The sequence below is a fragment of the Magnolia sinica genome, chromosome 4 (genome assembly GCF_029962835.1).
Source record: "Magnolia sinica isolate HGM2019 chromosome 4, MsV1, whole genome shotgun sequence".
Lineage (NCBI taxonomy): Eukaryota > Viridiplantae > Streptophyta > Magnoliopsida > Magnoliales > Magnoliaceae > Magnolia > Magnolia sinica.
Window position 1 is genome coordinate 39,579,802 of NC_080576.1, and position 14,015 is coordinate 39,593,816.

General features: G+C 44.5%; 1 protein-coding gene across 3 annotated transcripts in view; it reads right to left on the minus strand.

The window, feature by feature from the left end:
* Positions 1-14,015, minus strand: part of LOC131243047 (uncharacterized ATP-dependent helicase C29A10.10c-like) — a 147,053-nt gene that overhangs the window by 44,389 nt on the left and 88,649 nt on the right. The gene's annotated exons all lie outside the window — the stretch shown is intronic.

Sequence of the window (14,015 nt, forward strand, 5' to 3'; positions counted from 1 at the left end):
CGCCCTCGACAATCGGCATCGATAATCAGCATCGGTAACTGGCACCGATAATCAGGGTCGATAATTGGCGTCGACCGTGGTTATGAAGTCATTCGTTTACAACGAATGGGGCCCACTTATTTGGGTTTACCCACGAAGAGAATGGGCCTAACAAGGCCTAAGGGAAGGTCACAATGAGGACATCTAACCATCATTGCCCATCAATGTGGACGTCAAGCCAACATTGCTCCCAAGGGGGGTGGCCTACATATGGCTAAACATATAGTGGGCCCATGGCCTCATGTACAATCATGATGGGCCTCATTTGCGTCACATAGGCCTCGTCACACAGGCCAACATACATCACATCGGGCCTCGAATACACACAACAGGTGGGCCTCGCACCAGGGCCTCAAATACATCTCGATGGGCCTCTTATGTCAAGTGGGCCACATCACATAGGCCATACTCTATGGGCCACACTAACGAGCTTCATGTACATCAAATAAGTCGCACCGATGGGCCTTATGTATATCAAATCGGGCCCACCCCTATGTATATTCGAGATCTGACCTATTCACAAGTTAACATAGAGATAAATGAAGTGGAAACAATATTGGGAACTACGGTGACCCATAGAAGTTTTGAACAGTGGATGTCATTGTACCCCACTATTTATTGTAATCGGTGCAGTCTACTTGAACTTCAGATCTCACTCATTTACCCCATGTCCTAAAATGATCTCACAGATGGTTGAACGGTTTGGATACGACACATGCACCATGGTGGGTCCCATAGATAGACGATGTGGGTGAAATAGATGGGACCCACGGAATTAGCTACTGACGTAGAGAGAGAGAGGGAGAGAGAGAGAGAGAGAGCAGCCACGTGCTGCTTGTACGAGCAGCATAGCTGCTTTTATTATATATATATTTTTTTCTTTTTCTTTTTCTGTTCTGCAATAAAACAGAGGTGGGTCCCACGTAGGGTCCACCACAATAGGTACCTATTTCAAATATAATATATATATATATATATATATATTATAATATATAACATACATCATATATATAATATAATATATATATATATATAATATGGCGTCTAGGCCGTCCAGGGCCTGGACAGTCTCATACACTAGGGAGGACCCCACACGAGGGGGTGGGTCCCATCATCCAAGGACGGTGGACACCACACGTGCATGGTGGTGTGGCCCACTCCCAATGGATGAACGGTGTGGATGGGTCCCACAGGCCCACTGTCAGTCCACAATTCACTGTTAGCCACCCTCACTAGGAAATTGTGCCAAGACCTCAGTGTTGCAACGAGGTCTCTTTCACTCTGTCTGCCAGTTGAGCTATGGACTGGGTGTGTCAGGGAGGGCCCCACATGAACATGGCCCCACCATCCAGAAACGTTGGACGGTTTGGATAAGACCCATACACCATGGTGTGGCCCATCTAGACGGATGGAGGGAGTGGATGGGTCCTATAGACCCCATAGTCAGTCCACACCCACGTCAGTACACACATGTCAATACACACTCCATGTTAGCCACCTCCACAGGGATCGATACCAAGACCTCCAGTGTTGAAAAGAGGCATCTTTCGCTCAGTCTACCACCTGAGCTATGGAGCTGGGTGGGCCCACGTCAGATCACACTTCTTTGGCAGCCACCCCTACTGTTAGCCACCTCAAGGTGGGCCCCCTATGGACGGTTGGGATGGCATATAAACATCATGGTGTGTCCCACATAGATGGGGTCCACTGGTAGATGGCATGGATGATATACATACATTAGGTGGGCCATAATCATAGAAAGAGAGAGAAAAGAGGCATCGGCGATGCGGAGGTGATGGAGGGGCCCCGCCACTATGGGCCCCTCTTTGATAAAAAAAAAATATACATCAAGGTGGGTCCTAATAGATATGGACCCTTAAATCAAACAAATGAATGAAAGACAAAATCCAAAATCACCCACCGCCGTCTTCTTACTCCCTAGGCTTCCTTTGCTCTTTAGCTTCGATCCTAACAGAAGACATGGAGTTTTGATGGTTGAGATGGGAGATGAGAGGGGAGGAAGTGGGCTACACAAAATCCTCTCATGGAGGTTGGAAGATGCGTGGACGTGTGGAGTTTTTGGTTGCTTGAGAAAGTGGTTTGAGAATAAGAGAGAGAGGGTTGTAAAGAGAGAGAGAGAGAGGGATGGGTGATGGAGTGATGGATGTGGTGAGTGATGGGTGTAAGAACTTTTTGGCTTTAAGGTTGCTTGGTGTAAGAAAAGTATGGGCTTGTGTAAGAACTTTTTGACTTTGGGGTTGCTTGGGAATGGGTGAAAGGTAATGTGTACTTGACCCTTGATGGGATTGATTGATTGATTGATGTGATAAGTCGTAGAGATTCTCTTCGATTTTGTAATGCGCGGCGTTTTCCTCGAACTGAACGCGGGCTCACATCTCATGGCCTAGGTATCGTCTCGGCGCACAAGATGCGGCATCGAAACCACGGCGACGGCGCGGTCGCTAGGGTAAAGTCTTGGGTTGAGTCGACTCGGGTTGACGGCGTGTGACTCAGGGTCGCACGTAAATACCGGTTAAGGGTCGAAAGTTGCCGAAATTTGACCGAGAAGACCACGGAAGTCTATGTAACGGTACGGTCTAGGATACGGGGCTTACACTGACCATAGCCAATCGAAAAGTGTTCCAAATCCTTGTGGACACTGGATCATCAGTTGATGTTCTCTTCGCTCAGGCTTTCGACAAGATGGGAGTTGATCAATCTCTACTTCGAACTGTTAAAACCCCATTGCTCGGTTTCTCGGCGGGAAGGTCATACCTGAGGTGGCAATACAACTCCCACTTACGGTCGGAGACGGACAAAACCAAGTCACTATAATGGTTGATTTCTTAGCAGTGGATTGTCCATCTGTTTATAATGTAATCCTTGGTCGACCATCTCTGAATGCCCTGCAAATTGTGATCTTGACCTACCACTTAGCCATAAAGTTCCCAACCGAGCAAGGTGTCAGATTAGTGAAAGGCGATCAACATGACGCTTGGCAGTGCTACGCGATGGCACTAAGAGCTTCGCATTAAGCAATGAGTGTCACTTCTTTAGATCCTTGTGAGGACTCCAAAGAAAGAGGCCACCCCATGGAAGACCTTGTTCCCATCCCGCTCGACAAATCTGTCCCCTCTAAGATTGTCCAAATTGGGTCGTCCCTAATGACACCACTACAGGACAAGATGATAACTCTCCTCCGACGTTATGTGAACGTCTTCGCTTGGTCTCATGAAGACATGCATGGCATCGACTCCAAGATCATCATGCACTGCCTGAACGTCAATCCTGCTCATCGACCAATTTGACAGAAGCGCCACACGTTCGGTCCCGAAAGATATGCAGTGATTGGAGAAGAAGTCGATAAACTCCTTCAGGATGGATTCATTAAGGAAGTTTATTATCTAGACTGGATAACCAACATTATGTTGGTCAAGACAGCAAATGGGAAATGATGGGTTTGTATAGACTACACAAACCTGAACAAGGCTTGTCCCAAATATAGCTTTCCTCTTCCCCGAATCGACCAACTGATCGATATCACCGCTGGGCACGAGCTACTCAGTTTTATGGATGCTTATTCTGGTTATAATCAAATTGTAATGCATCCACATGATAAAACAAAAACTGCCTTTGTCATTGACAAATGTCTTTATTGTTACTGAGTCATGCCTTTTAGATTGAAAAACATAGGTACTACTTATAAGCGACTGGTCAACAAAATGTTCGCTCACCAAATAGGGCGAACAATGAAGGTCTTCGTCTTCGATATGCTCATCAAGAGCATAAAAGCTAAAGATCATGTTACTGATCTCAAGGAAATGTTCCTCATTCTTTGTAAATACCGGATGAAGCTAAATTCAAACAAATGTACCTTCGGGGTTAACTCAGAAAAATTTCTCGGTTTCTTGGTCAGCCAACTAAAAATCGAAGCAAACCTTGAGAAGATCAAAGCTCTCCTTGATATGAAGTCACCAAGGATGATCAAAGATGTTCAATGACTTATAGGGAGGTTCGCAGCTCTCAATCATTTCTGTCCCGAGCTACAGACTAATGTCTCCCCTTCTTCAAACAGTTGAAAGGGAAATAAGTGGTAGACGGGACAGAAGAATGTGAGGTAGCTTTCCAGAATCTTAAGCAATATTTAGGGTCACCACCACTTCTCTCCAAACCCAAATAAGGAGAGTCCCTACTGTTGTACTTAGTTGTCTCCGATGTAGCAGTTAGCTCGGCTTTAATTAAGGAACACGCAGGAAAATAATTCCCAGTATACTACATCAGTAAAGCCCTGGTTTCAACCTAGACCAGATAACCTAGAAAAATTAGCATTGGTTTGGTTATTTCCTCTTGACGTTTGCGGTTGTACTTCCAACCTCACACTATTGTCGTCATGACCGATCAACCACTATATCAAGTGCTCCAAAAACCCGAAGCTTCGGGAAGGCTGACTAAGTGGGTGATTGAGTTAAGTGAGTTCGATATCAAGTATCGACCCAGAGTAGCTATTAAGGGTCAGGTAGTGATTGATTTCATTGTCGAGTTAACTCATACGTTTGGGCAAGATACTGACCTACCCAGGCTGGAGCTCATCCCAGATGTTCCATTTGACCAAGCATCTGACCAAACATTTGACCAAGCGTCTGACGCCCAAGCTACACCCGACCCACCCAAGTGGATGATCTATGTTGATGGCTCATCCAACTCTAAGGCAAGTAGGGCCAGGATAGTCCTAAAGACCCCAAACCATATATGTATGCAATATGCCTTAAGATTCGAATTTCAAGCCTCCAACAATATAGCAGAATGCGAAGCTTTACTCGCCGGACTTAAACTAGCAGCCAACATGGAGCACAACACTTCAAAGTCTTCAGTGATTCCCAATTGGTCGTTAATCAAATAGTTGAAGCATACCAGGCAAAGAAGGAATGCAAGAAAGCTTATCTACGGAAGGGCAAAGAATTGATTGAAAATTTTCAAAAAAAAGCAGTGTTGTCCTGATCCCTCAGGCCGAGAATTCTAAAGCTGACATGCTGGCAAAACTAACCACTATAAATGAAGAAGATATTCCAAGATCTGTCCCAATCGAGTTCATTACAAAACCGAGTATTGACGAGGCTGCCTTGCCACAATTCCTTAAGTAAGTTCGAAACTTACTTGGATGGATCCAATCGTCGATTATCTCAAAGAGGACAAGTTACCTGAAGATCGAATGGAAGCATGCAAATTGCGAACTAAGGCAGACCGCTACACCATGCCTAACGATGTCCTCTATAAAAAAAGGTTTTTATCTTTCCTATCTCAAATGTCTCTGACTAAAGGAGGCAGAGTACATCCTAAGGGAAACCCACGAGGGGATCTGTGGAAACCACTCCCAAGGCCGAGCTTTAGCCCATAAAGTTATTCGGTAGGGTTATTAATGGCCGACCATCTAAACTGATGCTAGACAATTCGCTCAGAAGTGTGATAAGTGTCAGTGCTTCGCAAATATACCCCGGCAGCCACCAGAAGAGCTTGCCCCAATGACCGGGCCATGGCCGTTTGCCCAGTGGGGAATCGATATCATTGGTCCTCTCCCGACCGACAAAGGCCAGACTAAGTTCACCGTAGTAGCAGTTAATTACTTTACAAAATGGGCTGAGGTTGAACCATTGGTGAAGATAACCAAACAAAAGATCACAGATTTCGTTTGGAAGAACATCGTATGCAGATTCGGAATTCTTCGAACGATCATCTCCGACAATGGAAAGCAGTTTAATAACAAACAGTTCTAAGGGATGTGTGAGAACCTCGGGATTTGCAATGTTTACTCTTCCCCACGACATCCATAGGCAAATGGACAAGTCAAAGCAGTAAAAAAATCATCAAACATCACCTCCGAATCAAGCTCGAGAATGCCAAGGGAGCATGGGCCGAGGAACTCCTTAAAGTCCTTTGGGCATATAGAACTACCGCCCGAACAGTCACTAGGGAGACGCCCTTTTCCTTAGCATATGGAGCAGAGGTGGTCACCCCAATAAAGATCAGACTACTAACAGCTCGAACAGAGACATTCAACGAACAAACGAATATCGAGCTAATGACGTTGAGTCTTGACCTTCTCGAAGAAAAGAGAGAGCAAGCTTAGATCCAAATCGCTATCCGCCAACAGCAAGTGACGCGTTTCTACAATGCCAGGGTAAAAGTTAAAAGATTCCAAGCTGGCGACTTATTCCTTCGAAGAACCTTCCAAAATATCAAGGAACCAGGATCGGGAACTTTATGCTTGAACTTGGAAGGACCCTACATAGTAACGAGTACAAGCCGACCTGGCTCATATCGACTGGAAGATCTGGATGGTCAACTCCTACCACACCCCTAGAATGTTGAACATCTCAAGATCTATCATCCTTAACAGATCGATGCGCAAGTTTATTATGTATTGATCAGCCTCAAGATAAAGGTAATAAAGATCTATTACAACATGACTGCTATCAAGTCTACTATGTTCACCGGATCCGACCAAGGTTTGACCAAAGTCTGACCAAGATCCAACCTACATCTGACCTACCTTCAGCATATGTCCAACCTTTAGGATCTGACCTATGTCTGATCTACGTCCGACATACGTCTAACCTTTAGGATCCGACCTACATGATACGACCCAAATCCAATCCATCTATTGGATCCGACTCATCTATTAGGTGTGATCTACTTAACTTAGAAAAATCTACGATAGAAGATATTATTTAGAAAAGGAGCGACTTTCATTGATAAAGCCCTGAAGGGCACATTTACATCATTCTACATTCAAAAAGAAAAAGAACAAAGGGAAAGGTGGTCCTCAAGCCTCAGGGGGCTGCTCGGGAGCCACTTCATCGCCAGATGCATCGAAGCCTGACTCGGACTCGTCGAAGCCAGAGAGATCTAACTTTAGAAAGGCCTTCTTCATGGTCTCGACGCACTTCATGTAACCCCGCCAGTAGGGGGCATTTCTGCCATCTACGTACGTCTGGGAGGACTGATATTCCTTAACAACATCCTCCCGAGCTTGGGCGATGGCAGCTCGAGTTATTGCCTTAAGCTTCTCGAGCTTCACCTCAGTCTCCCCGAGCTTCGTCTGGGATGCCCTGAACTTCACCCCAACTTCCTCAATCTTCACCCCCAGTTCAGCCACTCGTCAGGCCAACTTTGCAAAATCCTCTTCAAGAGGCTTCTTCGCGGCCTCTAGGTCGGCCTATGCAGAAGAAGCACAAGCTTAGGATTGAGAGAGCTTCTGACTAGTCTTGCCTATCTGCCCCCGCATCTGCGTAATCTCACTATGCACCTTCAGCATGCACATGGCGAGCTGTCATGGTAAAGAAAAATTAAGTGAAGCTGAATTATCGAAGAGAAAGATGAACTACTTATGGAGATATGCTTACCCCAAGGAGGCTCGTCGTCGCAAATGCGAGGGTCAAGTCCACGGAATAGTCGAACAAGTTGAGAAATTTTACCTTAGGCACATGTTGATCTGCCTAAGGAAGAATCTCCTCAATAGCTCGGCAGAGGCCCCGACCTTCCTCCCTCTGAGCTCTTGGAGGACCAGTCGAAGGACGGTCAATCTCTTTTGCCCCTATAGAACGAGCTCCCACGGGAAGCTCGGAAACTCTCTCTGGCTCGGCAAAAGTTATAACATCCCGAAAAATTTCGTGCAAGGACCCGAGCACCACCTCAATCAGGTTTCCCTTAGGACTCAAGCCTTTAGAAGTTAAATGTGAATTAGCTAGCGCTAAACTCGATTGTTTGTGAAATTAGCACCAATCACTTTAAATTTGATCTGCAATACCCAAAACCTGTAGAATCGTTAGCGCTATGTTACCCTGAAATCTAGGATTCAACGTTAAATCTAGTTGCTCTCGAGAGTACTTAGAAACTTTAAATCGGACCTGGACTACGCGTCGAAAGTCTGATAGCGATGATCTTAGACAATTATGATCACCTTGTTGGGCTTGACAATCACCTCAAAAATCAAGTTCAGATGATGTCCTGAGATGATTTGCTTGAGTCCGGAGTGAGGAGTGTGAGAAAGGTGAAATGATTTAGAAAATAATTATGAATTTAAGAAATCTGAGTCGTGTCGCTTGCGTGCCGATTTTAAGCATTCTGACTATTAGATTCTGACCCAAATTTACCGTCGGATCAGGGAAGATGGCCCACACATGTCAAAGTGCCGGTGGACCTGATCGAGTTTCGGTGACCGTTGAATTGAAACTAGTCTGCCACGGCTGATCTGTAAATCCGATCAGTCCAAAAACTCAGCCTGACCTAGATCCATGGTCAGTGAGCTTAAGTCTGACCGCACGTAGAAAATGGACCACCAGAAGTGCTCTGTTGGACCGAAATAGACCCGAATTGGTTATAACCTAAGTATACCTTGGTCCTGGGGCTATTTTCATCAATATTATGCCTATATAAAGATCTTAAACCCTCACTCTCAAATTCCATATGAATTTTCTAAACCCTAGCTAAGAGAGAAAGAGGAAAAGAGAGAAAGTGAGAGAGAAGATGGTGAATCATCTTGAGATTCTTCCCTGTTACTCTGCGTACCTAAACCATCGCATCTAAATCATTATTCCGGCGATTCTCAGTTCGTTCTTGTGTAAGTCAATCAAACCCTAACCTGTTTTGGAGCTTAGAATAGTCTAAGTGTTGATGTAGCTCATTTCAATCATGCCTTAGGTTATCTAGTCGCCGTTGACGAAGACTTATCGTCTAAATTAGATCTGTTGCGCACTTTCTGGTTTAAGGTGCGGACTATATTCGTATGGGTTATGGTTTTCAAGGCTTTCAATGTCGGTTAATGGTTTATTATTGTTGTGGGTGAAATTTCACATGCCAAATGCGATGTTTGTATTGCGTTTCTAATATATATGAACTATATTGAGATTTGTGTATTCCATGTATATGTAGAAAGTATCGTATACATATGCAATATGAGTATGTGTTTGCCATGATTAATTGTCGCATGTTTATGCTAGTTGTATGTGTAACAACTCCTTTGCAAAAGGAATTGTCCTAAGGTGAGCTATCACCAACATACGTCATGTATGTTGGAATATGTAGCCTAAGTGTTTGTAGAAATGTCTGAATGAATAAGTGTGTCATATATTGTACTTTTATGGGCGTTGAGAAGAGATTCTCGACTATCTTAATGATGTGTATGATTTCTTCCATGCAATCTATATTCTTTGTCTGTTTAACTTAGACGTTACTTACGTGTGAATTCATGTTAAATTGATATTCAACAAATGCTCACATGCTTGTATGATTAGAATTGTTGATCCATTACTGCTCTAAATTGCTGGTATGAATATCTGTTATGCTTCAATGTGCTTAGGACTATGAAATAGTCCAGGGAATCGGTAACAAACCTTGAGTTCGTGGCTAAGATTATTTTCGCCACGTAGGACGTGTTTGACGAACCCGAGTCGTATTAGGGTTGTCGGCAGTGGTTTGGCCACAAGGGGTGTTTGGGCAGTCTATGTCGTTCAACTCAATGTGTGCTCGTACTAGTCGAGTTCGTCAAGTAACCCGATTGTCCCGGTGGATGTGCACCATGTATGGACGCTATTGTTTGAATCTAAGGTACTAAACTTACCAGTGCAATCCCGTTAACTATGGTACCTCGATCCGCTAAGACTCATGAGTCGGGCATGGTTGTATGGGACACCGTGGTCGAGCTGTCGGCCTTCGTTGGGGTGACGAGCCTCCCCGTAGTGACCAGTGAGCAATTCAGACTTGTGAGCCGATTATGGTGGTATGGGACACTGTATTCATGCTATCGGCCTACATCGATTGGTGACGAGCCCTTTGTAGTGACCTCGAGCATACTTTAATACTGCGTTAAGGCGACGAGCCTTAGGGTAGTAACTAAAATATGATAAGCATGCATTGATTGGTGACGAGCCCTTTGCAGCGACCTAGAACCACAATTTCGTATGAGATTGTCTAGGACTGACGACCCTAGAATGGATCACCGTTTGGGAGTTGATATGAGGAAGGTACCTTAGCTTCCCAATCCTGCTGTATGAAAAGGACTAATAACAACTTGGTAATCATATGCATGTACCGCATTGCAAGTACCTTAGTGTCGTGGAGCACTGCGGGAGGTTGTCATGCGTACCGTAAGATAAAGACGCTGAGGGAGTGCAGGCGAGAGCATGCATCATTTCTGTATACATCCTTGCGTTAACAAGAGTAATTAGGACGTGTTTGATTGTATTGCCTTATTATTACTACTTGATTGAATTAATAATATATTAACTTCTACTGTATAGTTCCACTGAGTTGATCACTCACTCCCACATTCTGGGACGGTGTTTCAACACCAACCAGACTCTGTCTTAGATGCAGATGATAATGCAACCCCTGAGGCAGAGCCGGAGTATGAGGATGACGAGGACGCGTTTTCTTTTATGCAGTTCTCAGGCGGGTTCACGTGAGTCGTGTCCTGAGCTATGGAGATTCTGAATTTATTTTGTAATGGATGATTTCATTTTGATACTTATATTTTGAAACAAACACTTGTAATTATGACCTGGCAGAGCATATATATCGCAGGGACTTGCACATATACACATGTTTCTGCAGTCTTCCGCTTGCAGATTTCACCTATCCCTGGATTATGTTTGCAGTTTGGCTTAATCTACTCCATATTTTATGCACTCATATAAACAACATACATCCATCATTGCATATGTTGCATAAGTGATGTTTTGAAACTCGGGAGCTGAGTTATGCTCGACCCCGAATTTCAGGGCGTTACAAAAAGAAGCCCATTCCGGACGGTCGTCCCGACCATTGCAGCAGCGACATCAAGGACAGGCTCTACCTCCACTTCCTCCCCTTCGACCTCCATCACAACGGGAAAAGAAGGGCCACTTTCCCCTTGCTCTTGGAGGAGGTCTTTTGCCTCTTCCGTCTTGGCGCTGCTATTTCCTCCAGGGAGGGCGCCTGGAGCTTGGACATGAGCCTTAGAAGAGGATGGGCTTCAGGCATTTTTACACCAAAACATGAAGAAACTCAGATATGGAAATCCATGAAAATTTTTAGGTTTTAAAGATCGGCTAGAGTTCTTTCCAAAGCTCTTACTAGTGAGGGTGAGGTCTAAGCCCGACTTAAGGAGCAACTCGGGTTAGAGAAGTACCCTCCAAGATCTTTCCTCCTCCTTCAACGCTTTCGCTCCTCTGATTCAGGCGAGAGATCCACTATCCAGCAGGGGAGGATGCTTAAGGATAACTGCGATAAAAGACATGTGCGAACAAGTCAAGAAAATTTGAAAACTGACCAACCAAGAACAAGCTAGAGAATAACTACATCCGAAGTATACTAACCTAGGTTGGAGAATGTTGTGGGGACCAAGTGCTGATCCAAGACTAGGTCGGCTACTTCCCAACATCCAGAAGCCCAGAACCACTTATCCCTCCAATTCTTATTGGACGATGGAGGATCGGTGATGAAGCTCCCTCCAATCCCCCACCAAGCGGAGAGATAATACCAGCTAGGGTGAAACTTGTTTGGCTTTAGCTGGTATAGATGGAGGAACTCCTCGACGGTAAGCTTGGGCTGCTCTAGCTCGGACCATAAGACCACGCAGCTGATCAAAGTCCTTCATCCAATGAGGATCATCTACCCCAGAGCCAAGTTTAGGTGAGCAAGTACCCACCTTACTAGACCTTACAGAGGGAGCCTAAGGCCGCAATGAAGGGCAACCTGAAAAATGGCGACTACCCCCTCTGGAGACTGATCAGGAAGCTCGTCTGGCGAGGGAAGTCAGAGTATTACAGACTCAGGGACATGATACCCCAGTCTGATCTGAGCTAACTCTGCCTCAGTCAGGGTTGAGAGCACCGGGCCTCTCGGACCCTCCTCACCTAAGGATTCTTCCGGATCTTCTTCACTGGACTAGCCATGCTCTACCCTAACCAGCCTCTCCGCCGGGGACCCTTCCATAGCCTGCGACGCCAAAAAATCAACATTGGCCATCATTACCAACGGCGACGGTGGGTTCGACATTACTCGGAAGCTACTAGCCCCACTGTCACCGCCAGAGACCCCCTCCAATGAACTCAGAGAGTCCGACATGGTGGCTTTTTATAGATATTGAGAGTCGATGTTAAAAGGAAAAAGAAAGGAGGGGGCGAGTGAAATTTGAAGCTCACCAAAGAAGAAGCAAGTACCCGACTGCTGGTGAAGACAGTCACTGGAAATCGCCTACTAAGGAAGACGACTGAACAAAAAGAGAGAAAAATGCAGACGAAAATGACTAAGGGTAAGAGCTTCCCTTATATAGGGAAGCCACATGGCAACGCTTGAGTACGCCTATCAATGCTTGGTTTATATCGTGTCCCCTTAACTACGCCCTCTCGACATGTGGTGCGACCCCATACGTTACTCGACACTAATATCAAAAATTGGCCACGTGTCACGCTCTTGTTGGTATGTCGAAACGGCGGCCTGACAAACCACGTGACCTCGAACCACAAAATGTCACGCCGTGTTTCATTACTAACACGCCTCGATTTCCGTTATGGCTGCCATACCTGGCATTTATAACAACATAGCCCGACATAAGCTACATCTGGCTTACTTTCCAAGCCTTCGAAGATCGGCTCGAAAAGTAAGGGGAGCTTACTGTTGGAAGAAAAATAGATCAACTTATGGAATGGACCAACTTTACAAACCAGCACGGACTCAATGAGACTTAAGCCTCAAGGGGCATCTACTATCGAGGAAAGGTTAACCTTCAAGAAGGTCGATGCAACTGTAATGCCACTCAAAGAGGATGCACCTGTAAGTCTACTCAAATGGCCAATTGCTGACCTAACCCATAGGTCGGTCATAGCTCGACCATAGCTCGATTCTAGCTTGGTATAACCTCTACAATAAGGTAAATGTCGATCCGACGAAAAGTTCGATATTACTTACGCCAACTGTATCTGACGCCTCTATCACTCGACCTTTTGCCAGACCAACAATCCGAGAATATCTCCAATGGCCCGAAATCTCTCGTAAGATCTTCGGGAGATCAAATCAAATCTCGAAGACCTTGGATAACGATATTCTTTGGAGGATCCTGGACGAATCGCGGAATGGTCTTCAGCATATCAGGAAAGACTCCTTACGACGTGGTCTTCCTTCTCGTATAAACAGAGGTACCCCCAACCAATGTAAGGTACACATACATACCCTAATACTTGACTAGTGACTCTTTTCCTTAAGATCCTAACCTACAAAAGACCCAAGAGGCTGACTTCAGCATCAGAGGGTCCCCTGTACAAGTCAGGGTCTCCTTTGTCTATTTCTTTCATTCATGCCCAACAGGCCATACATATAACAACATTCTTTAAAATAAATGATACATCAAACAAAAACATAACATAAGTGAATTCGTATATTCATTACCCCAAGATAAAATATTTCCTGCTAAAAATGAATTGTAGAAGATAATATTCAACTGATTGACAATGCACATACCATTGTTCAGAGTATCCCCAATATTATCAAATTATCCCCAATAATATCCCTATCTCCAACTTAGCGATACCAGTATTACACTGTTAGTCTCAAAATTTTTAGGTATTGACAATGTATCGCTAAGTATTGTCAATATTTTCAATTGTGTACATTCCAAGTATCGCTTTGTATTGCTGATGTATTGATATTGCTAGTATTTTCAACTGTGTAAATTTTAGGTGTCGCCCAGTGTATCGGCAATATTTTAATAACGTCACTAGTATATCAATATGGCCAAAAATCTGTTTATTAAAAAAAAAATATTTTTAAATTATTTTATGGGTGCATGGTTGTATGTAGTATTTAAATTATTGATAATAATATCGATCATATTGCGATATTATCATTATCACAACATGAGTGATATCAAGACCACAATCATTTGTTTCCTTTTAGTTGTGGACGATTTCTCAATGAAATATCATTGTTGTCGATATTTTGAA